Source organism: Bubalus bubalis, chromosome 16, assembly GCF_019923935.1.
Source record: "Bubalus bubalis isolate 160015118507 breed Murrah chromosome 16, NDDB_SH_1, whole genome shotgun sequence".
NCBI lineage: Eukaryota > Metazoa > Chordata > Mammalia > Artiodactyla > Bovidae > Bubalus > Bubalus bubalis.
The window spans coordinates 18,528,945-18,556,092 of NC_059172.1; the positions used below are offsets into that span (position 1 = coordinate 18,528,945).

Sequence of the window (27,148 nt, forward strand, 5' to 3'; positions counted from 1 at the left end):
AAGGAGATCAGTCCTGGGTGTTTATTGGAAGGACTCATGTAGAAGCTGAAACTCCAATTCTTTCACCACCTCACGTGAAGAGTTGACTCATTTGAAAAGACCCTGATGTTGGGAAAGATTGAGGGCACGAGGAGAAAGGGATGACAGAGGATGAAATGGTTGGATGGCATCACTGACTCAATGGACATGGGTTTGGGTGGACTCCGGGAGTTGGTGATGGACAGGGAGGCCTGGTGTGCTGCGGTTCATGGGGTCGCAAAGAGTCGGACATGACTGAGCAACTGAACTGAACTGAATGCAACCCCAGGTACCCAAACAATTTTTACCAGCAGAAAAATAAGTCAATTGAACAATAAAACAATTTTAAATATACATAACATGATAGTAAATATACCTTGTGTACGTGTATTTATATACATAGGACTTCTCAGGTGGCGGTGGTGGTAAAGAACCGCTTGCCAGTGTAGGAGATGTAAGAGATATGGGTTCGATCCCTAGATTGGGAAGATCCCTTGGAGGAGGGCGTGACAACCCACTCCAATGTTCTTACCTGGAGAATCCGATGGACAGAGGAGCCTGGCAGGCTATGGTCCATAGAGTTGAAAAGAGTCAGACATGACTGAAACAACTTAGTAGGCATGTGTGTGTATATATATATATATATATATACACACACACACACACATACATATATAGTATACACATTTTATACATATATATAAAATGTGGGCTTCCCTTCAAACCCAGGTCTGCTGCATTGCAGATGGATTCTTTACCATCTGAGCCAGGAGGCAAGCCTCAATATATATATGTATATATATAAAATGCACTTAAGTCTGCTCTTCCTCCTTTGGTGAAATATATATATATATATATATAATGTGATGCAATATATATATATATATATATAGTGTAAATAAAATATATACATATAACATGAATTAAAAAAAAATATATATATATATATATGTGTGTGTGTGTGTGTGATGTAATGGATACTTATTTTATTCACCAGAGGAGGAAGAGTAGATTTAAAAGCATGCCTGTTGCAGGAGTCATTATCTGGAAGGTATGTTCTTGCTGTACCACTTTCTTCACCAAAGTTTTTGGGCTCATGGATGTCTCACACTCAACCTGCACTTAAATTTGGAGTATGTAGAAATGCTTCTAGAACTAAGAGAAGGCTAGAGATGAGACTGCTTGGGAATACAAGGAAAGAGCAGGCACCCATAATAGACTGAAGTGCTGGTTAAGGTCTTTCTTGTTGTCATTCCTTGCCTAACAAAGCATTTCAGATCAGATCAGATCAGTCACTCAGTCATGTCCGACTCTTTGCGACCCCATGAATCACAGCACGCCAGGCCTCCCTGTCCAACACCAACTCCCGGAGTTCACTGAGACTCACATCCATTGAGTCAGTGATGCCATCCAGCCATCTCATCCTCTGTCGTCCCCTTCTCCTCCTGCCCCCAATCCCTCCCAGCATCAGAGTCTTTTCCAATGAGTCAATTCTTCGCATGAGGTGGCCAAAGTACTGGAGTTTCAGCTTTAGCATCATTCCTTCCAACGAAATCCTAGGGCTGATCTCCTGCAGAATGGACTGGTTGGATCTCCTTGCATTTGGGCTCACCCAAGCATAGTAAGTATCTCACATTGGTCCAATATGCTAGTCTCTGACTGGCAACTGTTTAATCAATTGGGAAGTGTGTCATTGCCTAACATTATAATGTCAAACTATCACCTCCTATGGCATATATATTTAGTGTGCTTCTGGGTGAAGTTTTGTTGTCTCAAAAGCAAAAATAAAATGAAAGACAGAAAATGCTTATTGTCTGAAAAGTGGTATAGTTTGTCAAGAGCTATTATGGAGAGAAAATTTTAATATTCTTTTAGGAGGTAACTGTACAATGTTTTTTCCTTGTACTTCAGTTCAGTTCAGTCCCTCAGTTGTGTGCAACTTTTTGTGACCCCATGGACTGCAGCACGCCAGGCTTCCCTGCCCATCCCCAACTCCCAGAGCTTACTCAAACTCATGTCCATTGAGTCAGTGATGCCATCCAACCATCTCATCCTCTGTCGTCCCCTTCTCCTACCATCTTCAATTTTTCCCAGCATCAGGGTCTTTTCCAATGATTTTCTTTTCTTGTATTTAATTGCTTTAAAAATTGTTTGGTTTTCTTCAAATTTCTGATGAAACCTTCTGTACAACTTATGGAATGGCTCTTCTCACATTCAACTGTGTCAAATAAACCATCATTTCATTTTTACTCCTAGAGTCCCTCTGCTCTTCTACTCTGTTCTGGGTTGCTTTTCCTCTCTGGGTGCTATACAGCTGGTTTCCTTGTCATCTCTTTTCCATCCTCCTGATAATCCCCTTTCTCTGCCATCCTGTGCTAGGTGAATGACTCGCTGATTCCATTCCTCTTTCTCAATTTACTCCTTCATTTTGATGGAGCACATCCTTCAGTACCTTCTTTCAAATGGTACATTGGAGGTAAATTTTTTAAAACAGAGCAGAGCAGCACTTGATGAGAATGACTGATGGTGTTGGACAACCCCCAGGCTTTCCTTCCCACCCCATCCTCCTCTCACTGCCACAGTGACAATAGCATCCTAGAAAGAGCACTGACGTCAGGATCAGGCACTCTGGGGACTGGAGTCTTAGCTCCAATTTCCGAATGCTTCTATTCTATATGCATTCCTGACTGATGATTCACCTGGCCACAGAATTTAAGTTGGCAACCATTTTCCTTCTGAATTTTGAAAGCATTGTTCTATAGTCTTCTATTATAGTTGTACGCCACTGTAATCTCTAACTATTTCTCCTTGACAGCTTTTGGGATCTTCTTTATTTCTGGTGATAGGCAATTTTGGAATGCCTGGCTTTGATGTGAGAGAATTCCTTCATTAGGCTAGGTTCTTTGAAGGCTCCTTCCATCTGGAATATTACTTTCTTGAGTCCTAGAAAATGTTCTAGTACTTCTTCCTCCACTTCGTTTTCTCTCTTGACTATCCACCAGACAGAACATAACCATTTTCCCTCATTTTCCATCTCTGTTCTTATGTTTGAGTATCTGGAGTATGTCTTCAACTGTATCATCTCATTTATCAACAGCATTTTTATTTCTGCTTTTACATTTTGAACTTCCAGACATTGTTTCTTTTTTTTTTTCTCTTATTATGACCCCTTGTTCTTGTTTTATAGTTGTAAAATCCTCTCAATATGGCTGCTAATTACAAATTTGGTGGAACTGTTATTTTGCCTCCTGTTTTGAATTATTTGTCTGAGTTCATTTTCCTTTCTTCTTTCCTTCCTTCCTTTCTTTCTTATCTGCCTTCCTCCCTCCCTTCCCTTTTTTTCTTTCTTTTGGATTGTTGTTTCAGCCTCTGTCTTCCAGAATCCGTCCCTTAATATCTGATGGACCTCTAGGAAAGAGGCTCTGAACTGCTGACTGGAAGTCCTCTGCTTGCCAGTGTGACTTGTCAGTTGCTGGACTTCGCTGTGGACAGATTGGTAAGACCTGGCTCTCTCACTGGGACTTCTTCTGTGCATAACATTTTTAAAATGTTTTTTATTTGGCTGCATTGGGTCTTAGTTGTGGCACACAGGATCTTCACTGCATCATGCAGGATCTTTCATGGTGGCATGGGGGCTTGGTTGCTCTGCAGCATGTGAGATCTTAGTTCCCCAAGCATTGGCAGGTGAATTCTTAACCACTGGACCACCAGGGAAGTCCCCTGTACATTATGTTTTAATTTAAGAAAGCAACATATTATTTTATAGGAAAAGGCAAGTACACACCACTTACATCAAAGCTCACCTTATGAAGACCAAATGATTTCAAGAGCACACACATCCGGGCACTGCAGGCTATCTGATTTACTCACCCAAAAAATGTCCTGTAAGCGGAGAGCTGTAACCAACTTCTGGAGCTCCGGACTCTAAAGAAAAGTGAAAATAGGTTCCCTGAGGACATCATAGCCCTGTCACCACTGAAGTTGCCTCATATATCACCATGGCTACAACTTTCTACTCTGAAGCTATTACACCAGCTGAAAGCTAGGTGGTTGTCCTTTTGTAAATTGAAAGTCTGATGAATCAGCCTAATCTTTTTTGGCCACAATGATTCAGCACTCACTAGGTTCCAGGCCTTGTCTCAGATGCTTTTAACACAATATTTCCAAGCCTGCACAATGCAAGGGCTGTCACTGACTTTGTGGCCTTACGATGGCCACCTGGATTTGTGCAGTGCACAACCTGAGCAGCAGTACATGATGGCTCTGACTTAAATCCTCCCATCAAGTCAACAAGGGAGTTACCGTTCAGATGATTTAACAGATGACAAAACTGTGATTCGGAGAGGCTAAGTACTTTGCTGAAGTTCTCCTAGCTGCCAAGTGTTGGAGTTAAGATTCCAGTCTTCAAGCTGCCTGGTTCTGAAGCCAGTGCTCGTCCTAGGACACTATTTCCACTGTGGCAGAGGGCAGGGGCCGGGGCATGGCGGGGAGGGGCAGGATGTGGTGGGATGGAGAGGCTGGGGACTGTCCAGTCCCATCAGCCATTCTCATCAGGTGCTGCTCTGCTCTGGAAGCCCCCTTGGGGTGCCTTGCCATGGTGGGGAAGTCCTTCAGAAAATCTTTGTCTTTTAAACTCTGGCTCCACGATGATTGTCCTGCTCATTGTGTGTCTTGGCTCCACCTGGGACAGGCACAGATTCAGGCAGCTTGTGCTGCCAAGCACTCCCCCTGGCAGTCAGACCACTAGAGGGTCTCTGTGTCTTGAAGTCATGAGTCCCTTCAAGAAGACTCGGAAGGCTGTCTGAGGCTGTCAAGAGGGCCACGGGGCGGGACAGAGAGCCATGTTTGGCCAGGGAGAGCATCTAGGAAGGACCCTGAGTGTAGGCATGTCTTTCAGGGTGCAATTTCCCTCCCAAGTCCTCCAATCCATGAACAACGAAGTAGTTGCCCTGCTACAGGGCCCCTTTCTTGGGGGTGGGGGTAGCCCCTTGTGCATGATTGTGTATGCTTGAGCACCTGTATATGTGTGTTGTCTTTACAAGACTTTTGCACTCACAGATACCCAAAGATAGAGCTTGGAGTAATTGTGATGGGGATTAAAACCCATGAAATCTAACTTCTATATGAATGGGATGGTGTATGTGTGCATGTATACACACACACACACACACACACACACACGGGGTCTTCCATACCGAAGCATCTTGGCACATGAGTTTTATTTTATCTCTGACCTCAAACCCAGGCAGATTTGAAGGTTTTTGTTCTTTCTGTTGACCTGTTCTCAAGCTTTTGGGTAGTAACAATCAGTTACATTTTCACAATAGCAAGATAACTGTTGGTTATTTTCTTCCTGCTGCTGCTAAGTTGCTTCAGTCCTGTCCGACTCTGTGTGACCCCATGGATGGCAGCCCACCAGGCTCCGCCGTCCCTGGGATTCTCCAGGCAAGAACGCTGGAGTGGGTTGCCATTTCCTTTTCCGGTGCATGAAAGTGAAAAGTGAAAGGGAAGTCGCTCAGTTGTGTCCAACTCTTAGCGACCCCATGGACTGCAGCCTACCAGGCTCCTCCATCCATGGGATTTGCCAGGCAATTTTCTTCCTACTCCAAGCCAGACACTGTGCTCAGTACTTTACATGCATTATCTCGCTACCCTCCCCTCAGCATGAATGCTCAGTCATTCAGTCGTGTCCGACTCTTTGTGACCCCATGGACTGTAGCCCACCAGCCTCCTCCGTCCGTGGGAATTCCCAGGCAAGAATGCTGGACTGGGTTGCCATTCCCTCTTCAGGAATCTTCCCAACCCAGGAACTAATCCAGCATCTCCTGTTGTCCTCCTGCATTACAAGTGGATTCTCTACCCTCCTTTCTGGAACCCTATAGAAAAGACATTATACCCAATTTACAGATAAGGAAATTGAGACTCGGAGAGAAGTAATGTTTCTAACTGGTTGAACACACATTCAAACCAGATCCAATTCCAAACATGGGCTCATTCCAATGGATTAATTGATTCAACAAATATGTTTTGAGCACCCACTGTGTGCCAGGCAGTGGACAATCAGTATCTTATAAGAGGGGACTGATTGCTGATGATTTAGCAGTGAATGAAAGAGAAAAAAAATCCCTGACCTCATGAAACTTGAGAAACAGATAAACAAATTAAATAGTAAAATATATCAAGTGTAAATAATAAGGAGGAAAAAAATAAAATGCAGAAAAGAAGAGCAGCAGTTTGGAGTGACTGATACTTCCGATTCAGTGACCAAGGAGAGCCTCGTGGAGAAGGTAACATTTGTGTCAAGATTCAAAGAAAGTGAGAAAGCAAGCCATGCCGAAATGTATGGGGAAAGAATTCTAGGCAGAGGAAACAGCCTGTGCAAAGGTCCTGAGGTGGGGGCATGGCAGCTGTGTTTGAAGAATATGGAGAGAACCAGCATGGCTAGAGCGGAGGCCATCTGAGGGAGAGCAGTGGATATCATGCTTCTCTTAATAATGAACTACAAACCTGTGCGTTACCATCAGTGTGCTCTGACCAAGCATTTTCAGCACACTCTGAACTACTCTACACTCCACTTTCCTGGCATCTTTCACTGAAGTCTGCGGAGACTGGAGACTGGGTGGTGTTTTCAGAGAAGGAGGGAGGGAGCCTCTCGATTTCCACTGCTGTCCACTTCAGCAGGAGGGACGTGCAGGGTTAGCAGGGGGAGGGAAGGCCCTGTGGGGGGACAGGAAAACCTCAGCCCTCTCATTGCACTGGTGTTGCCCTCAAGTCACTTGGCAACCAGCCCAGCAGCAGCCGTGCAGGCCCCTGCAAGGTTATACCTCTGCAGCCCTGTCTGTCTCTTCTTTGTTGGAGCCAAAAGAGAAGCTCTGTGTAATTCTTAAGACCACATATTTAGCTAACCTACTCTGGCCTAAGTGATATTTTATGAGGAATTAGTCTAACGGCTGATCATCTCTCACCCTGACAGTGGCTAATGTGTCCTGGGAAGCCCTCACTGCCGAGCCAGCTTCTCTGTTCTTGGCAGGGACTGAGCCTAGACTAGGGATGTGGCTCCAGATGCAAGCTGGGTCTAGGGGTTTGGGAGGTTTTAAGGAAATCAGGGCCGACCCAAAGGAAATCAGGCACAGAGGAAAAAAAAATGAATAAATTGCATTTTTTGAGGAAATTGCTTTTTTTTTTTTTTTTGTCTCTCATGTCTAGCTCCCTTTAATTTGAGGGATCCCTGTATGAGTTAGTTATAGGCAATCAACTCAGTATTTTCCACCCGTGAATCAATAAATATTAAAGAATCCAGTTTGGGGATGACTAGTGGCCCTTGATGGCCACAGTTCCAGGAGGTATGCTATGCCGCCAACTCCTTTCTGGAAGTTCTTTGCCCTCAGCTGCCGCTGTGGCACCCTGTGAATTCCCATCTCCCTGGTCACGGGGGATTGGCCACCTTACCTGAGGACAGCCAATCCTTACTCTAATCACCAACCTATGAGATGGTCTCAGATCCAGCAAAGTCTAGGATGACTAGCCAGATTGTTTCACTGGGAGAACTTGATGTCAAGGCGCAGTTGCTTGAGCTAAAGAAGCAGAGAGGCAGAGACATAGTAACTGAGGCTTGTTTAGGGGAGGCAGCGAGAACTGGTTATAGCATGTGCTGAATTCTGGAGGGCTCCCTCTTCCTTCCACTGTTCTCTCCGCATTTCTCTCTAATCCTCTTTGCTGTCTTTTCCTCCACCCATCTTCAAACTCTGCTTCCCTCCATGTAGTCCTACCTTCCAGTGGCAAAAAGGAAGAAGTTGAGGGAGGTCTGTCACCAAATGATCTCAGCGCCAGACTTCCATCACACTATTTGGAAACTCCAGCAGAAGAAAGCTTCTGTCTCCTGGAGCCCATATATAAAGTCCCAGGGAAGGTCCCTGATTGGTCAGTGTGGATCACATGCCCCTCTCACTTGGCAAATTCCCATGGGCAGGGGCCTGGTTTGATTTGATTCCTCTGGCTTACATCATGTGCCTAGAGCCTCCAGGCAGGAAGCCCCATGAATCACATGAAATGGAAGATGGGCATAATTAAAAGAACCTGTCGCTGAAGTTACCAGAAAAAGAGGCTGAGTGGTGATGGCTATACCCAGACTGACATGTCAGCTCTGTGATTGATAGTCCACCCTGGCCTAGGCACGTGTGGGGAAGGTGGTATGGGCACAGCCCTCTTCTGTGTTGGAAAAGATGGCACACTCACCAGAGACAATGATCAGCACTTCTGAAGCAACTGGAGAACTGGGATTCCTGAAAGTCAAGGCGATGGGCTAGCCATTAACTCAATTCCATGTCACTTGCCCTACTGATTCAAAAAGGCCCCAGTGCTGTGAGATGAGTCTGTGGCAGGAAAGTCAGACCACTTCTGTATCACCTTGAGCAAATTCTTAGGCTGCTGGTCACCTAACAATTTGAGAAAAAGAGGTAGTTGGGGTGGAGGGAAAGAGTACAGGGTATCACTGTCTTCTCCTGAAGCCATCCAAGAGAGGGCCCAGGTGATCTTGGTGACTCTGGGCCTACGGAAGGTTGTCTGCCAGGGCGGCTTTCCCTGCCTGGGGGACAGGGTGTGGGGAAATCCTTCCATGAAGATGGACTCAGGGGTTATGCAAACCAGGGTGTTGTACCGGGAGGTGAAGTGGAGTTTCCCTAGCCTGGATGACCTCATTAGAGCAGACCACTAACTCTGGACCTAGACTGAAGGCCTGACCTGGAAATGGGAGGCACATGTCTGCAGCTCCATGGGTCGGGGAAAGAAGGCAGGATGGGTGTGGGGTGGGGCATGAAGAATAGTTTGGTAAGTTCCAGCCTTGGAGTCAGAGTTGAAAAGAACTTAGATATACACCTATGAGGCTGTCAGGAACTAAGATCTAGAGCCAAATGACAGAGGAGGAGCAGGATTCTGAGGAAGAAGATGGAGATCAGTATTGAAAACCTTCTTAGGGTAATGATGGAGGAAAATAGACATCTGTGACTCAGGTGAGGGACCCTGGACTGTGACATCTAATTGATAGAAGACAGCAGTACTTGGATATTATTAGGAAGAAGGGCCATGCTATCAGATCTGGGGTGAAATGGAGGAGCCACTCAGAAGTGGAGAACTGAAAGCCGAAAGGCTGGAGAGCTGCACACACAGGGGTGCAGAGCAGATGGGGCTCTGACCTGGAAACGTAAAACAAGGATATCTCTTACGTGCCAAGTTTTATACCTTCAATTAGTTAATCCGTGTGTGTGCCTCTCGTACACCCCAGGAGAAAGGTAGCATTGGTCATGGGGCAGAGGTGGGAAGGAGGAGGCCAGACAGGGCTGGGTGCCAGGAGCCAGCATGCAGGCAGGAGGTGACTGGAGGGGAAGACCGTGCACAAAGTTAGGCTCCAAGCCTCACTGAAATGAAGACCCATTGGCCTGCAGTCAGCGGTGGTTTAGCTGTTAAGTCATGTCCGACTCTTGTGATCCCATGGACTGTAGCCAGCTAGGCTCCTCTGTCCCTGGGATTTTCCAGGCAAGAATACTGGAGTGATTTGCAATTTCCTTCTTCAGGGGATCTTTCTGACCCAGGAATTGAACCCAGGTCTCCTGCACTGCAGGCAGATTCTTTGCGGACTGAGCTACCAGGGAAGGCCTGCACTTATAGAACACAAATTTAAACATAAAACTATTAAGACTTTCAAGACAGTGACTAAATAACATTAAACCCTAAGCATGGCCCTTCTAAGTATAGACTATAGATTTCTGTGTGTCTGCACAGGTGACAGACCTGGGAAGCTGGCCTCACTCAAGCACAGCAGAGGAGAGAATTTTAGTGCCTGAAAAGCTGTCCCCAGAATTCTGGGGAATGAATTATATTTGAGTTGGAGGCAATGTCCCAGGGGCATGGGCTCTGGCAAAAACTAAGGTGATGGAGGACAAAGCTAAACTGATCTGAATGAGTTCAGGACAGCAGTTCTTTCTTTGTTTCAGAGAGGAACAGGGAGAGATGTGCCTATGAGAAGGGAAAAGCTGGCAACCATGTGAATGTGTAGGGAAGATTGGTGGAGACAGGTCCCTGGTGGCAGTGGGAACTTTAAAGCACTGGGATGTGTGACATTGAACTTTAAGTTCTTCGTAAGTCTGTGGTTACAATTCTTTTCCACTTCTCCCCTCCAACTTACCCTGATTAGGAAAATATATACCCACAGATGCTTAGAAGAAGTGGCGTGTGTGTGTGTGTGTGTGTGTTTGCACATGAGTTGGCTGAGGAAGGAGTTGAGTTTCACATCAGATTCAAAGTGATACAGACTTCATAGGCACAAACAGAAGCAAGAGTCTTGAGACTATAAATCCCCCAACCCTGAGAACCTGAGAAATCACAGGGAGGGCTTTGAACTTCCTTGGGATGTTGAAGCAGGAGAGAGGACGTGCAGGCCACTCTGATGTAGATCTCCAGGGGCTGTATGAAATGTGGGCCAAACAAATTTTCATGGTCTAGGATCAAAGTAATCCTGAACTTCTAAGTGGTGTAGTGGTGATGGTGGGCGTGGTGGTGATGATGATGAAGGTGATGATATTGACAATGGTGGTAATGATCATGTCAAACACTGTTCAATATAATTCTCATGCCATCCCATCAAGAAGGAACTCTTTATTGCTCTTTTACTAATGAATGTACTGAGGCACAGACAGCTGAAGCAACTTGTCCAAAGTCACATATATAGTAAATAAACAAAGTCTATTCTGATGGACCTAGCTGGAGGGAGGTAAACCTCTTCTTGAGACTTGCCTATCAGGATGGTCTGTGGACAGGTCCTCCAATACTGCTGTGCGCTTCACAATCCAGGAATGTCATTCCTATTTTAAACTATGTCAGTGTCCCCTGCAGGTGTTCAGGACACAACCTGAGTCACTTCTACAGCAAAGCATTTTCTCGCTATCTTGATGATGAAGTAAGCACAGCACAGCTAGATGACTCGTTCAACAGCAAACATGTATGGAGAGCAACTGCAGGCTGGAAACCGCTGGGCCCTGAGGATCCAGACTGGGTGGTGTGGTTCCTGGGAGAGACTGTCACGTGGGGCTGTGTTTTTATAATTGTCCAAGTATGGGGGAGGGGATAGAGAGAAGGCAGCATCTCATTCTGTCTGGAGAGGGTGGTTAGAGAGGGTTTCAAGGAGGAGGCCATACTTGTACTGAGCCTTAGAGGATGAAGAGTTCACCAAACAGACCAAGAATGACTGAGGACCCATTCTTGGCTGGTGAAATAGCACAAAGGCAAAGAATTGTCGCTTCGTGCCCTGCCTAAGGAGAAAGCAGCTTAGATATGTTAGTTTGCAGTGGTGATAGAGTAGTTCATGTGCATGGTTGAATAGGTAGGTGAGAATTTGGATCCTGAAAGGCTTTTCATGTCGTGCTGACAGGTGAGATCTCCATACTAAGGAGGTGTGCAGTGAGGCCAGGCCTTCATCGCCAGCCTCTAAGAGGTGGATTATGGCACTGGCAGTAAAGCGAAGGGAGATGGAGAGCTTCTTACCAGGAGCTTGAGGGCAGAGCTATCAAACGATGAATTTACCACGTGCCCACTTACTAAAGGGCCCGTATTTACCAGGTCTTATGATGAGTTAACAGGGCTTCCCTGATAGCTCCATTGGTAAAGAATCCACCTGCAACGCAGGAGACCCCGGTTCAATTCCTGGGTCAGGAGGATCTGCTGGAGAAGGGATAGGCTACCCATTCCAGTATTCTTGGGCTTCCCTGGTGGCTCAACTCGTAAAGAACCTTCCTGCACTGTGGGAGACCTGGTTCGATCCCTGGATTGGGAAGACCCCCTGTAGAAGGGAAGGGCTACCCTCGCCAGTATTCTGGCCTGGGGAATTCCATGGACTGTATAGTCCATGGGGTCACAAAGAGTCGGACACGACCGAGTGACTTTCACTCTCACTCTCACTCTGTCATGATGAGTTAACAAATGGTGACTGGGCAAGTAGACAATGTCAAAGAGTGAGGCTGGCAGGCATGAGGGCTCCCGTGGGGTGGTGGGGACCCTGGTGGACTGACGCCTGCTTGCCAATTTACAGCGGGCAGTCATCACTCATCAGTTGTTTCCGTGAAGGAATGTAGGCCCAGTTTTGCCAGAGCTGATTTTTCAGGAAAAGCCAGAAATCCAGATTTTTAGGTACATTCTTCTGTGCTTTAATGAGAATTATTAATTCAAATACCATATAGGTGAAACAAAACACAAACATGATCAGAATTTAGCTAGCCACCTAGCACCCCTATCTTCCTATTTACCACCCATTCATTCATTCACCTATACTTCCATCCACCCATCCAACCAGCCAGCTAAGCCACCATCCATCCATCTATCTATCACTTTGTCCATCTATTTCTTCCTATCCACTTGTCTACCCATCTATTTGTCCTCCCATCTAATAACCCATCTATCTACCCACCACACACACACACTCATGCATCACCCACTTATTTATCCAGTTATCCATCCATTCATTCAAGGAGATCAAAACAGTCAATCTTAGGGGAAATCAACCCTGAATACTCGTTGGAAAGACTAATGCTGAAGCGGAAACTCCAGTATTTTGATCATCTGATGCGAATAACTGGACTCATTGGAAAAGACCCTGATGCTGGGAAAGATTGAGGACAGAAGGAGAAGAGGGCACCAGAGGATGAGATGGCTGGATGGCTTCACTGATACAATGGACATGAAACTGGGCAAACTTCAGAAGATGGTGAGGGACAGAGAGGCCTGATGTACTGCCATCCATGGGATCACAAAGAGTCATACACGACTGGGAACTGAACCGCAAAACACTTGTACATTCACTTATCCACCTACCCATCCATCCATCCATCCATCCATCTTTCTTGCACTGTTAAAGTATACTTCCTCTTAAATCTTCACAGGATAAGACTGAAACATTCATTTTGTTTCACCTGCCCCTGGCCCTTGGAAAGTCCTATTTCCCTCCAAGTTTAAGCAGATGTTAAGTTTGCAATGTGGTGCTAATGTGAGCAGCTTTGTACCTTCCTCCTTCTACAGGAGGATTTTCGCTTTTGAGTTATGTCCTTGCTGTGCTGCCTGGAATAGAAGGGTATTTTTTTCTCCCCTTGGATCTGAGCCTTCACAAGTGTTCCAGAATAAAATTAAACCAAGAAGAGAGGTTCCCTCCCTTTTCTTGGAAATCTCTTGCCACTGGGCCAGGCACACTGGGAATTAAATAAGACTTCTAAAGGAGATCTGAAACAAATTTCTCAGTGGGGGTTCTAGACATCAGTAAATGGATTTATGGGAAATGGATTAGGATTCAGTTCAGTTCATTCACTCAGTCGTGTCCAACTCTTTGCAACCCCATGAATCACAGCACACCAGGCCTCCCTGTCCATCACCAACTCCCAGAGTTCACTCAAACTCATGTCCACTGAGTCAGTGATGCCATCCAGCCATCTCATCCTCTGTTGTCCCCTTCTCCTCCTGCCCCCAATCCCTCCCAGCATCAGAGTCTTTTCCAATGAGTCAACTCTTCACATGAGGTGGCCAAAGTATTGGAATTTCAGCTTCGGCATCAGTCCTTCCAATGAACACTCAGGACTAATCTCCTTTAGGATGGACTGGTTGGATCTCCTTGCAGTCCGAAGGACTCTGAAGAGTCTTCTCCAACACCGCGGTTCAAAAGCATCAGTTCTTCGGTGCTCAGCTTTCTTCACAGTCCAACTCTCACATCCATACATGACCACTGGAAAAACCATAGCTTTGACTAGATGGACCTTTGTTTTGGAAAATTCTAAATTGCAATACTATGAATATGCAATATATCTGTGCAAATATCTCTTCATTTTCTCCTTTTCCATATCCAACTGGAACTCCTCCTTAATGTCTTGCTTCAATCAACCTTCATTTCTTGACCTAAATATCTCTTCTAGCTGGAGGCTGGTGGATTTTATATTCCTGATTTCAGTGGCATATAATTTGGCATGAGCTAAATAGCAAGGCATAACTACATTGAGAAATTCTTTGAGCTTCAGTTTCCTCCTCTGTTAAAATGGTACAAAGCTTCCCTATCTGCTTCCTGACATAAATATCCTCAGAGGGGCTACCAAGGTGCCTGACAACACCACTGGGACTTGCCCACCTTCAAATGAATGAAAACTTTGCTGAAATGTCAATGTCCTGGGAGATCTTCCCATCATCAAATGAGCTTTTATTTTTCATTAATTCAAATGTATTAAATTAGGAAGCCCATGAGGAGATGGAGCACAGAGTAGGCGGTGGTGATGGAGTGTGATGGAACCAGAGAAAGGTCTGCACAGAAGCTGCAGGAGGGAGAGGCTGATCCTGCAGACCCTGGGGGACCTCAGGGGTGGATTAAACATTGCCAGGTAATGGGATGGCAGTGGAGGAGGGGCACCTTTCCTACCGTCTCTGGACCACTTGGCCTGCTACTCTCTCAACTGGAACTCTTCCCTGTGTGTTCAGCACCACAGTGTGTCAAACAGAACAGCATCATGGAGGCTGCTGAGTACTTCTTGTCATCCATGACCCTCAGTCTCCTTGTCTATCAAAGCGACAGGATCGCTGTAAGGGACTAAACAGGATGAATCAAGCTAGTGTCTGTGTGGGGTCCTGTGTTCTCCTCCAAGCGGCTGCTTCAGACCGGCCTGCCAAGCTGGGGTTGGGGCTCTCCTGATGCCAAGGACTAAAAGGCAGAGTGCTCGGTCACTGTGTGATTCTTTGTGACCCCATGGACTTAAACCCACCGGGCTCGTCTGTGCATGAAGGCAGAGAGGGGTCTGCACAGCTGAGGCCAGGTGTGCGGCAGGTCAGGTGACCTGATGGCTGTATCCACCTGCAGATTTGGGGAGTGGGAGGAGGAACAAAGGCAGCAACTTTTCAAGTTTATTTGGTGCCAAGAACTTTAAAAATATTATTTCATGTTATCTTTTAACAACCACTGGAAGTAGGGACTTTTCCTGAGTCCCATTTTATAACTTAGAAATGGTGGCAAACACAGGGGTGAAGCGATTTCTCCAAAGCCCCAAGAAATGGAGTAATCAGGACAAGAGTAGTGGTGACAGAGACCATATGAGCCGCAAAGCCTTAAACATTTACCATCTGGTGCTTTAGAGACAAAGTGGGTGGACGCTGCTACAGACCAGAGCTACTGACCCTCTGATCCTCTCTCTCCCCTCACCGTGTTCTATTTCTCATCAAAGCGCTCATGCTTACCTCATGTTATCTATGTACTGTACACACATGTAGATGAGTATAGCATGCATGCATTTTATGTATGCACACAAAAACACATAAAGTATGTACAGAAAGTCCCACACATATGAAACTGCAAGTTATAGACTTTCAGAGACGTGAACGGCTCGGTGCCTGAATGCTAGCTGTTGTACCGCACTCCTGTGCTTTTCAAGGTACTGTACTGTTAGATTAAAAGTGTTTACTTTTTGTGCTTGTTTTTATGTATGTTTATTAGTGTGAAAGTATTATAAACCTATTACAGTACAGTACTATATAGCTGGGGCTTCCCTGGTGGCTCAATGGAAAAGAATCCATCTGCCAAGCAGAAAACATGGGTTCAATCGCTGGGTCAGGAAGATCCCTTGGAGAAGGAAATGGCAACCCACTTCAGTATTATTGCCTGGAAAATCCCATGGACAGAGGAGTCTGGTGGGCTAGAGTCCATGCGGTTACAAAAGGGTCAGACACAACTTAGTGATTAGACAACAATAGCTCTTATATAGCTGATTGTGTTGGCTGGGTACCTAGGCTGACTTTGCTGGACTTAAACAAACTGGACTTAGGAACACGCCCTCAGAACAGAACTTGTTCATATGTAGGGGGCTTATATACAGCACAAACGTGTGTGTGTGTATATATACATGTACCTATTATGGTTTATTACCTGATGTCTACCCTGCCACCTCAATTGTCACTCCACTCCTTATACCCCAAAACATCAATCTGCTTACACCAAGCACTCAAAACGTACTGGTTGACTGAAAGAGCAAAATAATTTTAGTTGCTTTTAATCATTTCTTTTGCTTTCACCTGTTATGGACTGACTGTTGACCTCCTAAGACCCAGTGTGATGGTCTTAGGCGGCGGGGTTTTTAGGGAGTCTTCATGAACAGGATAAGGGCCCCTTTTCCTAAAAGAGGCTCTAGAAAATTCTCTCACCCTCTCTGCCCTGTGAAAACCCAGAAGAGGGCTCTCACCGGAGCCTGACCCTGCTGGCACGCTGATCTCCACCTTGCATCCTCCAGAACTCTGACAAATAAACTTCCTCTGTTTATAGGCCACCCAGTCTATGGCGTTCTGTTTTAGTAGCCTGAACTAGGGCCCCTTCCTGCCAGCCAGTAAGCACTCAGATTGTACCAGGTTGCTCTGATGAATGTAGGAGTTTTGGATACACATTTGCAAGCATATCAAGGATTGTGAATCCCCTGGCTCCAGGGGCCCCACGCTCACACCTAAATCCCTGATGCCCTTTGGCTCCACCCCTCACCCTGGGGCCTGGCTTCCTTCCCTTTCGGATGAGCTCACCCTCCTCATTTCCTCTCCCTGTGGCCTCAGGAGGCAGGTGAATGGGGGCAAACAGCTGCACTGCCCGCAGCACCAAAGGCAGGGAAATGTGTGCCATTTCCTCAGGAACACACAGGAGAGTGCGGTTCATAAAGGGGAGGAGGGAGGAGCAGGGAGGCTGGCTGGCCATGGGCTGGCTTCATTTCCCAGGGCCCCTGCGGCCAGCAGAGCACAGTGAAGTCACGGTGAAGGGTCTTCCTCGCAGGCCTCCGACTGGAAGCGTTTGGTGAAGGCTGAGGACTGTCTCCGGGGTGGGTAGCAAGCCAACTCTGTACCTTTCAGGGAGGCTTACCTTGGCTGCTGTGGTCCCTGGGTTTTCCCAGGAGATGCACCCCTGTATCCAAGTCACCTGGGAGTCCATTTCACCTCGTGAACCTCAGTCTCCTTTTTCTCGCTGGAGCTGACAGGCCTATTACAGTTGGAGCCGGTCCCCAAATTACCCACTTGTCTCTTGGGGCTGCAGAGAAAATGCAGGTTCTCTAGTTGTCCGTATCTACTTGGATTTTTTTCTTTTTTTATAGGCTCCTAGCTGCCGGATAAAATATTTTCTATCCAGTCTTATAAACTTAGTTTAATGCAAGTTTTTAGAAGTCGTGGTTCGCCTTTTTAAGTAAAATAAACAAGTGAGCAAACAAAAACCCTCTCAGCCTCTCCGACTGTCCCACACCTCTCTGAGACGGTGCTTGGTGTGGAGAATGACTGTGGCCACACGCATGCAGCAGGGGGAGATGGTGGCCTCTGCGTCCTTGCACTGGGCCAACTGAGGGATGGCTGTCCATGTTGGGCCCCAGGCGGTGGCCAGGGACGCCTGTGGCTGCTGGCCTGTGCCCGGCCCATTTCTTGGCTTGGTCAGGCCCTCGGCCTGCTCTCTGCCTGCACTGGCCCTATCTTGGTTCTCATCTTGAGTGCCTGCCAGGTTCTCCATCCAGCCTCTGCTCTACAGAGCCAAGAGCCAAGTCACACTGATCTTGCTTTCCAGTGACTTCCCTCGTGGTCCAGTGGCTAAGACTCCATGCTCCCAATGTAGGGGGCTGGGGTTTGATTCCTGGTTTGAGAATGAGATCCCCTATGCCACAACTAAAGATCCCTCATGCCACAGTGGAGACCCAGTGCAGCTAAACAAATAATTTTTAAAATGTTTGCTTTTCATCTGTTGTTTTCATTCATTATGATTCTTCTATGGGGAATTTCAAACCTGTGTTATTTCAATGGGTGTCCTCACCAGAAATGGATGTTATACTTAAAAAGCATTTAGTTGAAGAGATCTGAATGAAGGGGCTGAGGAAAGTGTGATCAGGTTCATGGAACCAGAGAGGGGAAGCGTGGCCCCCAGGGAGCAGCAATAGTGGGGACTGTTACCACCCCATGGCTTGAAGGGCAGAGACCATTGAGAACTGAACATAGGAGAAAGGCGCTGACTGATGGGAGCTGCATCAGATGCAGGGTTCAGTGGACTACAGCCCAAGGGCCAAATTTGACCTACCACCTGTTTCTGTAAGTAAAGTTTTAGGGGAACACAGGCATGCTTATTCATTTACATAATATCTGTAGCTGCTTTAGATTGTAATGGCAGGGTTGTGGTGATCAAGACCATATTGCCCACAAAGCCTAAAATACTTACTCTCTGGCTCAAATGCACTGACCCCATCTCCCCAGAATTTCACACATTGAAGTCTTAAATCCCACTACCTCAGAATGTAACTGTATCCAGAGAGATTGCTTTTAAAGAAATAAGTTAAAATGGTCATTTGGTTAGGTCATTAGATTAGGTCTAATCCAGTATCGGACAAAGGTCCATCTAGTCAAAGCTATGGTTTTTCCAGCATTCATGTATGGATGTGAAAGTTGGACTATAAAGAAGGCTGAGTGCCAAAGAATTGATGCTTTTGAACTGTGGTGTTGGAAAAGACTCTTGAGAGTCCTTTGGACTGCAAGGAGATCAAACCAGTCAATCCTAAAGGAAATCAGTCCTGAATATTCATTGGAAGGACTGATGCTGAAGCTGAAGCTCCAATACTTGGGCACCTGATGCGAAGAGCTGACTCATTGAAAAAGACTCTGATGCTGGGAAAGATTGAGGACAGGAGGAGAAGGGGACAACAGAGGATGAGATGGTTGGATGGCATCACTGACTCAATGGACATGGGTTTGAGCAAGCTCTGGGAGTTGATGATGGACAGGGAAGCAGGGAAGCCTGGCGTGCTGTAGTCCATGGGGTTGTAAAGAGCGACTGAACTGAACTGAATGCAGTGTGACTGGCGTCCTTACAAGGAGAGGAAAGAAGGCTACCCAAAGGTACAGAGGGAGGACTATGTAAAGACACAGGGAGAAGGCAGCTATCTGCAAACCAGGGAAAGAGGCCACAGAAGAAACCCACCCTGCCAACACCTTGATCTAGCTCCCCAGAACTGTCAGAAAGAGGTTTTTGTTGTTTAAGCTGTCTGGTCTGTGGCATTTGTTACGGCAGCCCTAGCTGACTATTACCACTGTTATAGCAGAACAGAGCTATTAGAATCTCAGGAAGGCAGTGAAGAAGCGAGGGGGAATAAACACCAACTGCTCTCTCCTCCTCATCTGCTGTGGTGACCCCATCGGCTGGACCCAGCCAGAAACCAGCCGACAGTGCAAGTCTAGGAGATTCTCTATCAAGATTGGCCTTAAAGGTACAGAGCAAGGCAAAGTAGAACAGAGAATAGGTCTAGGGGCAAAAAGTTGGATAACCAGTGAAGTGAGTGAAAGTTGTTCAGTTGTGTCCGATGCTTTGCAAGCCCATGGACTATAGCCTGCCAGGCTCTTCTGTCCATGGAATTCTTCAGGCCAGAATACCAGAGGGGGTAGCCATTCCCTTCTGCAAGGAACTGAACCCAGGTCTCTTGCATTGCAGGCAGATTTTTTATCATCTGAGCCACCAGGGAAGCCCAAGAATACTAGAATGGGTAGCTTATCCCTTCTCCAGTGGATCTTCCTGACTCAGGAATCGAACCAGGGTCTCCTGCATTGCAGGTGGATTCTTTACCAGCTGAGCTACCAAGGAAACCCAGTGTATACTTGGAAAAATAGAGAGAATGGTGTTGCAATAAACCTCCATGTACCAATCACTCATCTTTAACAATTACCAACATATTCCATTATGGTTTCATTTCTAACTTCCCCTTTTTTTCTGGAGTATTGAAGGAAAAATCCCAGGAATATAGGTCAATATGCATTTATACAGGGCTTCCCCAGTAGCTCAGTGGTAAAGAATCTGTCTGCAATGTATGACCTGCAGGAGACACGGGACATGGATTTGAGCCCTGGGTTGGGAAGATCCCCTGGAGGAGGGCATGGCAACCCAGTTTAGTATTCTTTTTTTTAAAAAATATTTATTATTTATTGGGCTGTATCAGATCCCAGTTCTGGCAGCGCATGGCCTCAGTAGCCCCACGGCATGTGGGATCTTAGTTCCCTGACCAGGGATCAAACCTGCATCCACTGCATTAGGGGGTAAATTATATTCTTAACCACTGGACCACCAGGGAAGTCCCCCACTCCAGTATTCTTTCCTGGAGAATCCCATGGACAGAGGAGCCTGGTGGGCTATAGTCCATAGGGTTGCAAAGAGTCAGACAGGACCAAAGCAACTTAGCACACACCCATGCAGGCATTTATACTAGATAATAACTTTAAAAAGCATGATAGCATGTTGTATAGCTAATAAAATGAACAAAAACCCCTTAATAGCACCATCTTATCCTAGTCTATCCTCAAACTGCCCCATTGTTTCAAAAATATCTTTCAATACTTAGTTCATTCCAATAAAAAGCCAAAATTCATACATCACAATAATTTTTTGGAAAAATTGGGTTATTTGTTTTATAGTAGAATCTCTTAACATTTTGGGCTTATCTGATCACATCTTTATGTTATTTTTAAATTTGTTCCCATGTTCCCTGAATTTCCTGTAAGCTGATCATTACATTCAAAGGTTCAGTTTGGTTCAGGCTTCCTATTCACAGGGGCGTGCCTATTGTATCACATCACAAGAAGAGAATATCTGCTTCACTCACTCTCTGTGATGTTAAGAATTATCGCTGGGTTCATTCATGTCAGCCTCCACTGTCAAGTTCACTATCAACCTTTAATCTAATTATGTTGGTGTTTATTGATAATCACTGCTAAATCTATTATTTCATTCCAGTTTGCAAACTGGTGAACTATTAAGGGTTTTCCAAAGAAACAGAACCAACAGGGTTCTGTAAAGGGATTCATTATGGAAATTGGCTCATGAGATCATGGAGGCTGAAAAGTCCCACGCTTTCCCATCCACAAACTGGACATCAGGAGAGCCTGCTGTGTCATTCAATCTGAGTCCAAAAGCCTGAGACCCATGGGAGCCTATGGTGTAAATCCCAATCTGAGGGCAGGAGAAAATCAATGTCCCAGATCAAGTAGTTAGGCAGAAGAAGCAATGAATTCTTCCTTCTTCTGTTTTTTTTTTTTTTAATAGTTGTTGTTCTTTTCAGGCCCTTAATGAATTGGATGATTATTTTCTTGGGCTCCAAAATCACTGCAGATTGTGACTGTAGCCATGAAATTTAAAAATGCTTGCTCCTTGGAAGAAAAGTTATGACCAATCTAGACAGCATATTAAAAAGCAGAGACATTACGTTCCCAAACAAAGGTGTGTCTAGTCAAAGACATGGTTTTTCTAGTAATCATGTGTGGATGTGAGAGTTGGACCATAAAGAAAGCTGAGTGCCGAAGAGTTGCTGCTTTTGAGCTGTGGTGCTGGAGAAGACTCTTGAATCCCTTGGACTACAAGGAGATCAAACCAGTCAATCCTAAAGGAACTCAGTCCTAAATATTCATTGGAAAGACTGATGCTGAAGCTGAAGCTCCAATACTTTGGCCACCTGATGCAAAGAACTGACTTATTGGAAAAGGCCCTGATGTTGGGAAAGATTGAGGGCAGGAGGAGAAGGGGACATGACAGAGGATGAGATGGTTGGAAGGCATCACCAACTCTGTGGACATGAGTTTGAGCAAGCTCCGGGAGTTGATGATGGACAGGAAAGCCTGGTGTGCTGCAGTCCATGGGATCGCAAAGAGTCAGACACCACTGAGCAACTGAACTGATGCTTACCTACTCTGGGGAGGTTGATCTGCTTTACTCAGCCTACTGATTCAAATGTTAATCTCATCCAGAAACATCCTCACAGACATACACAGAAATAATGTTTAGCCCAGTTTTTGGACAACCCATGGCCTTGTCAAGTTGACACATAAAATTAATCATCACAGGTTATTTTCTAAATCTATTATTCCTTAGGCATTTATTAGGTAGAATTTTTTATTCAATGTCTGTATCACCATCCACCACTATCTAAGAGCTGACAAAATGCTTAATCTCTCTTTATAGAATCCTATACTACATGTACTCATTGAACCAAAGAACACATTTCATAATACTACCAGGCAGATATGACCCACTGGCCTCAAATCAAAGATGCAGTCTTCATGTCCCTCATCACCAAGGGATGACCAGCCTGATAAAAAGGTGGAATGGCTTAGTTAAATATCAGCTAAAAGGCCAGATCAAGTTGATTAGGACACTGGTATATGGACTGTAGTCTTTTTCCTTCCAAGTCCCTGACCAATAAGTTGGGCCATTCACTACTGATGAGGAGGTAACATCTGCACACCCATTAAGCCAACTGCTGGTGGCTCTAGCCATCTGGAGGGTTTCTTTCACCATGATTTCTGGGGGCATCTTTAACTGGTGCTTTAATGTGGCAGCAGCCCGTTTTTGGCTGGAATCGACATTCTACTCATGCTTCTAGAGCCAAGTCAAGTCCTACTGTATGACTCAGAGGAATGAGAATTTCCTATGAGGTTTGAAGCCAAAAAGCCATAAAGGGCTCTCCCACTTGTCCAGGCAGTAGTATAAACTTCCCTGACACTTAGGCTATATGACCCAGCAGCACTTAACCATGGCAGATAATGATGCCGTGGAGTTTTAAATAAACTTCAGTAAGAGAGATGCAGTACAGACTCCCAGGGTTCTGCAACGAGGCCACACCTTGATTCTTGGCTCTACCCATGACTAATGCCTGACCATGGGACACCAAGTGACTAGGCAACCATAAATGTTCCCTATGATCTGAGTATTATTGGAGCCAATGAGTCAGAAGGTTGGGTGGATACAGAAGTAATCTGCTGTATGGTAAAAATGATACATTCAGGATTCAGCCTGACCACATCCAGATGGCTCAAGTGAATGACATGAACAGGTGGTCTAGACTCCCACAGCACCTACCTCTTTTGCTCCAATACATCTCTCAACAGAGGAACAATAGGGGAAGTTTATTGCTTTCCTAGCCATGTAAAAGAGAAATGCTTTTCACCTTCCTATTATTAAGAATGAAGGGAAAAATAATTCACCCTATCAACAGCCACATATCAAATATCGGAGATATCACAACTGCCAAGGCAGCTGGGCTGCGGTTGTGGCCACCTGATTAAGCTCACGGTCATTTCCCACCACCATTCTCCAAGAAGAGTCTGGCTCCTGCAAAGCCTGGAAAAGTGAATTGAATAGCGGTGTGATGGGAGCTACTGCCCCTGCATCTTTTAAGTCTTTCAACAGTAGCACTCACTTCGGTAATTCCTCTCAAAATGTCCTTTTGCTTCTGATTCACTGTCTTGACCAGGACAAAAGATAGTTTCCACATGGCCCTTCCTATGAAAATGACTTTTACCGCCCCACCCTCCCCATCAGCCAGGGAGCCAATATGAAGGACCTCTTAAAGATATTCATCCCATCTATGCATTCTAACCAAAGCTATCATTGGGAACCAGAGAAATAAACAAGGGGTAGATCCAGAGACATTCAACCCAAGGTACTATATTACCCTGGCAAAAAGCAATGGGTCTCTTTGGGGAAAGATTGGAAAACTACTTCCAATATATACTCATATTGGCATTACAGGATCTTTCTTTAAGGGGACCCAATGCCTTATCTATGGCCTAAGGGTTTGTGAGTCTGACTTAGATCCACAAGGGGATGAAGGACAGGCATCAGCCTTTTGCTCTCCAGCTATGGGTACTTTTCATTATGAGCAACACTCTTGCCATCTTCCTAACCACTAGGAAGTGTACTAGCCAATGCCATAGATCCCTGCAGGTCAAGGTGCCTTGAATGCCATTCTGGTCTTCTGCCAATTTTAATAATCAGGCCTCTTGTCCTGGTGTTAGGTGTTGCCACATGCGTTTGTTTTGCCACTCCAGAATCCCACCTTTCCTACTGATATTAGCAAGTCTAGTTCCATGGTGACATCCTTATTGTCAACCTTGCCTTCAAAGATACCAGTGCCCCTCTCACGAGTGAAATCTCTGTTGCCTTAGTGAACAAGCCATTGTCTGTGTCCTCCAGGAGCACATAGCCTGGCAAGGAGTTTTCAGTAGTCCTACATCATAAGTCCATTCTACAACTCATGTTTTCCTGAATCTTTTGGCTTCTTTGATATTCTGCCAAGGCAGTTCTGACTTCTGACATTATTAGCTCATTTATTGAATGCTATTGTCATGTCCAGATTTCAAGGAACCCTTCTAGGTAACAAGACTGGTCTCAAATACTTTGGGTCCCACGTCACAGGTGTGTGCTTGCATACATTAGCTCCATATTCTGCCTCTTTCCCTAGTCTAATATCCTAAAGATCTACTCCCTTATATATTTTTTGAACTCTGTTCGTACAACTCAGCCAGTTCCTAAAATTTCTTTTGGAAATTTCTTTAGGTGTAGGCAATTTCCTCCTGCAGTAGGGATTATAGTTCTCCACTCAGGCTGTTCTGGGATCTGACCACTAGCACCACCTGGGAAAGCCAATACACCACTGAATGCAGTTTAAGATTTCTTCACAGTTCTTTTTAGTCCTCAGAATCTACCCATTTAAGGACATACTGTCAACATCCTGTTTTATAGAGTCATTTGCAACAACTCTTCTTTGGGTGGCTAAACCACCTATCTAGTATGCTATGATTATTATGAATTTCCATTTTTCCAACTTTTATAAATCTCTTCATCTATAATTTTATTTTTATTTACTGCATTTACATGGCTTCCAAGTTAAAACTATACAACAAATTACATGCAATTAAGTCTCCATTAGGCTCCATCTTTGCCCTTCTATCCTGTTCCTTCTCTCTCCTGAAAGGTCCCCCATTTTTATTGGCTTACTCTTCCATTATTACCTTTTCATAAGATAAGAATATATGTTTCTATATTCATATTCCCCCTTTCTTAAATAAAATATACTATAAACCCTATTCTCTAATTTTCTCATCTTAACACTACATCCTGGAAACTATTTCATGTAAGTATGTAGAGAGCCTTCTTACTTAGTTCTTTAGTTGTGTGATCCTCCATCATATGGTTGCACCACAATTTATTCAACCAGTGCCCTCGTGATGGACATCTGGATTGTTTCCATCCTCTTACTAATGTAATTACTGGCAGTGGATAACCTCTACTATGTCACTTTACATTTTTACCAGTTTACTTTTTGAGATAGATTCCTGGAAGTGGGATTGATGTGTTAAAGGTTATGTGAATTTTTAATTTTGCTGGATGGTCCAAATTCCCCGCCATGGGGTTGCACCCTTTGCACTTCCACCAGCAATTTATGAGAGGACTTGTTTCCTGAAAGTTGTATTAACAGAACATGTTGTTGGAATATGGATTGTTGCCAACCTGATAGCTGAGAAATGATATCTCAATAGAGTGTTACCTTGCATTTTTCATACTCAGAGGAAGTTGAGTTCTTATCATATATTTGCACTGGGGTCATTGCATTTCCCCTCTGTAAAACCATTCATAAACTCTGCCCATTTTTCTGTATGGTTTTTGGTGTTTTTCTCCTCAATTTTTAGAAGTTCTTTATGTGTTAGGAATATTCCCTTTAAGCTACTGCAATCAGTTTTTAAATTTTTCTTGTCACCTGAAGATGCTTTCCTACTCGAATACAACCATCTTTTTCTACACATCAGGCTATTATAAACATTTATTGAAATGTTTTTCTCTTCCACTTGGCAGGTCAAGAACAGCGATTCTTTCACCCCAACCACTATCTGTCACCTCTCTCATTTCTCTCATAGTTTTTCATTTCCCTCCTCCATGCAGCTATAAAAATGTAGGATCTGATGCAGAGTCTAATATGCGTCCCTCCAGGGCACAAGAGTTTCCAGGGGAGCAGAAAGAGGATAAGTAGCTCCATTTCTTTTTTCCTTCCTTTCTTTGGAATGAGCACTCTGAGACCAGAAGGTGTAGCATGGTCGCTACAACTCTGTGTGCCCAGGAGATACCCAAGGAAACTGTGAATTGACTGGGGTGTGTCCGGAGGCTGGGCCCTGAGCTGGCCTCCTCTGCTGCCTTGATGGCATGTCTTACTGGGCTCCCAACCCCTTGGCCATAGAAATGGTATGTCTTCTCTCCTGACCTCAGGGCAGCTCATGTATTTCAAGAGCTGGGTGTGTTGGCTCAGCTCACAGCTGTGCTTACCATTTCATATGGAGGATGCCAGATTTAGAACCAACACCCATTGACTCTATCCTGTCAAAATGAAAGTACCAGCACCAGCGGATTTAAATTATAGGATATTTATTGCTACATCATTTGTAGTGGCAAAAAAAAAAAAAAAAAAAGGCAGAAACACCATCAATCCCTGTCAATAGAGCCAATGAATGATGGTACCTTCAAACAATGGTGCATTGTTTTGCTCCTAAAAAATTAGTTAGAGCTGGCCCTGTTGACCTAGAGAGAGCAGTGATATCCTCTACTGGAAAAGCTCCTGCAGTGAAATGTGTCCTGTGTGTTCCAATTTTTTGGTTTATTTTAAATGACTGAGAAACCTCCTTTGTTTGTGTCTAGGTATTTGTTTATATGTTTGAATATTTTGTATATCTTGGACCTCAGTTGCTTCATGTGTAAACTGAGGATAACCCTAGTATTTCCTTTTTTAAAAAAGTCTTTATTGAATTTGTTACAATATTGCTTCTGTTTTCTTTTAATATTTGTTTGTTTGTTTGTTTTTAGCCCCGAGGCACATGGGATCTTGGCTCCCTGACCAGAGGTCAAACCTGCAACTTCTGCATGAAAGTTAGAGTCTTTCTGGACTTTCTGGACTGACAGAGAAGACCCTAGTACTTCCTTTAAGGTTGTTGTGAGGATTAAACAAGCTAGTGTAGATCATATGGTAAAAAACAAAAAGCAATGCCTGCTTTGTAATAAGCATTGAGTAAGGATTTTGCTATTATTATTTGCTGTTATTTTAAATGAACATAGAAAGAGATGCAGACGGATGCCCCAGGTCGTTAACACGGGTCACAGTGTGGGGGGAGAGAAAGTTGGAAGAAAGAGAGATAAACTGTGATTTTCACAAAATGTAAATATTATTTATGGTAAAAATTAAAGTAAAAATGAAGAAATTAATATCTATAATGCTATGAGGAATATGAAAGAACTATATATGCATGTGGAAAAAAT

General features: G+C 44.8%; 1 long non-coding RNA gene across 1 annotated transcript in view; it reads left to right on the top strand.

Moving 5' to 3' along the window:
• Positions 1 to 27,148, top strand: part of LOC123465025 — a 73,676-nt gene extending 46,528 nt beyond the window's left edge. Inside the window, exons 4-5 of the long non-coding RNA XR_006640106.1 lie at positions 3,385 to 3,514; positions 26,699 to 27,148. This is a non-coding gene — a long non-coding RNA (uncharacterized LOC123465025). The remainder of the gene's footprint in view (positions 1 to 3,384; positions 3,515 to 26,698) is intronic.